We start from the raw sequence: 2,485 nt of genomic DNA on the forward strand, positions 1-2,485 counted from the left end.
TTGGTCTCAGAGGCACAGGGTGTGGCAGATTAGACCTGCAGACACAGGATGGTTCTTGGAAAGTTCTGGTGGAAGGAGAGGGAGAGATGATTTACCAGCACATAAAATAAATGGATGGTGCATTGAGATGTATCAGTAGGAGTACTGAGTCACAGCTCATCATCTGGAAAACTGGAAATTTTCAGTACTACAGCAACCCATTAGTTGCTGTATATATTTTGGGAATGAGGGGACAGTGATAAGTAATGCTTTCTGGATCATATTATAAGAGAACTGGATTTTATCTTCTGGGTGTTTCCATTCTATAAGTTCTCCTGTCAGATTTGGGAGAACAATATTTCACTTGGCTTTCAGTTTGTCTCTGAATCATTGTTATAATGGAATCTATTCTTCCAAGCCTGAATTGCTGAAGAAAAAAAGGCAGAGCTGTTTGGGAGGTGGGTGGTATAGAGGAGAGGAGGTGAAAGAAAGGGTCTGTGCATGACTGATCTAATTTTCTTCATTTCACACACTCGAGGCAAGTATGGTAGTGTTTGATTAATAGTCATTATTAGGTGACCAAATGCTTATTTTCTTGGTTTGAAAATCAGAATCGAGAGAGCATTTCTCCTGTGATGGGCTAGATTTAACAGCAGTGTTGTGTAAGACCTGGAAGGAACAATGACTTCTTTTGCAGAGGGAACAGTCTGTGCACTGGCCATGCTTCAGTGGGAAAGACAAGAATTTTCTGCTACCATTTAATACATTTGTAACAGTTATAGGAAAGACACCTATCATATTGACAAAACATTATGTTTATGAAGGGCTTAGTGAAATGAATTCTGCACTGGAGGCATGTCAATGTGGTTTCTACTGCTGAGGTACTGTTTGAAGAGAATTGAAATCATGGGCAGACCTCACTGTAGGTAACTGGAATTTCATGTGATATTCACCATTGGTAACTCTCAGTATATTGATAGCTGCATTTAATCAAAATTTAGGTGAGGAGGCAAAACTGAAATACTTAACAATTTTGTCTTATGTACCATAAGTTCATATAGAAAGAGGATAAATATGCAATCTAGAGATAAAATTATATTTATTACTTATCAGCTGTAAAGGCTTGTTCCGTATGTTTAACAAAGGTCTTTTTAAGCAGAGCTATGGCACAACCATTTTCAATGTTCACTGAATTTCAGTGTTCTCTGAATTATTGCACCAGTGTGCCACTAGGTTGTTAGGTTTTGAAGAGAAATGCCAGGAATGTTTCCTTGGATGGAGTAGATTAAAAAACTAATTTCTACATGCCTGTATCAATTCTTATCCTCATCTTTATTGGGTTAATTGATGCTTTTTTTAGTGTAAGCTTTGTTTGATTTTGGTATTTGTACATCAGGAACGGCTGCAGATATGATTAGATATAATTGCTGTTTATTAATCTAGCGGAATGAAATTGTACAAAGTTTTTTCAGATAAATACCTGGCTATGTTGCTATCAAAATATGTGTTACTTTTGCTACTTTTACCGATTTCTGGTTTACTACTCATTAAATATTCAGGTAGTCTGGCGTCTCACTTATGAGATGTAAGAAGAGGAACTGAAAATAGCCTTAATTCTGCAGAAGACTAGATGAAGAAAAGCAATTTTATTTTTATAGCTTACTTCTTAATATGACTAGACTATGGCATGATATCAGTTTGCAACACGACTGTATGGATTTCTGGATAACCTTGAGAAAGGTGGGTCCCAAAATATTAGGATTAGAGTAAAACATTAGGGAAAGGTAAAGATTGTCTTAAACAAAGTGGAATCTAATGCTGTGGGAAGAATGAACGTAGTATATTTTTATTACACAAAATTGAAAATGGCATCGGTTGGTGTGACGCTGCATCAGTGCACTCAACTCCTCCCAAAGCTCCTTTACTGGGTCGTGCTAGGGCACACTTTTAATGCCAACATCACCCATCTGAACAAAAAATATACAAACTCAAGAATTTAAATACATCATATGTTTCCAAGGTCCAAATTCATCAGGCAAAAGACAGAGAACGAGGGACGTGCTCATAGGGATGGGCTGTTCTTCCACCAGCACGAGAGCTCAGACAGCATGTGCACAACCTCAAGTTCAGCTGCAGTTTTAGTTACGACACAGACATTTTCCTAACACTTTTCTGTATTTACCTGCTTGCTCGTCTCGAATTTTTTTAAGCATCATCGCAACCCAAATTTTTAAGAGCCGACCGCCTCCCGCTAGGTCATGTCTCAACGCCAGCTGTCAGAGACCCATCAACAACTGGGCTTCCAGCACGTTCCTGAACATGTAAATTATTTGTAGCGGCCGAGACTCCTCGTTTGTTGGGGCGGCAGAGCGGGGAGGCACTCGGAGCTCCTCCAGCGCCTGGCAAACGCCTCCCCGCCTCGGGGGCGGCGAGCATCCCGGCGCTCGGGGGCTGCGGGCACAGGTGGGACGCGGCCCCGCTGTAGCAGCGCGGCCACCGCGGGAGC

Source organism: Parus major, chromosome 1 (genome assembly GCF_001522545.3).
Source record: "Parus major isolate Abel chromosome 1, Parus_major1.1, whole genome shotgun sequence".
NCBI classification, from domain to species: Eukaryota; Metazoa; Chordata; class Aves; order Passeriformes; family Paridae; genus Parus; species Parus major.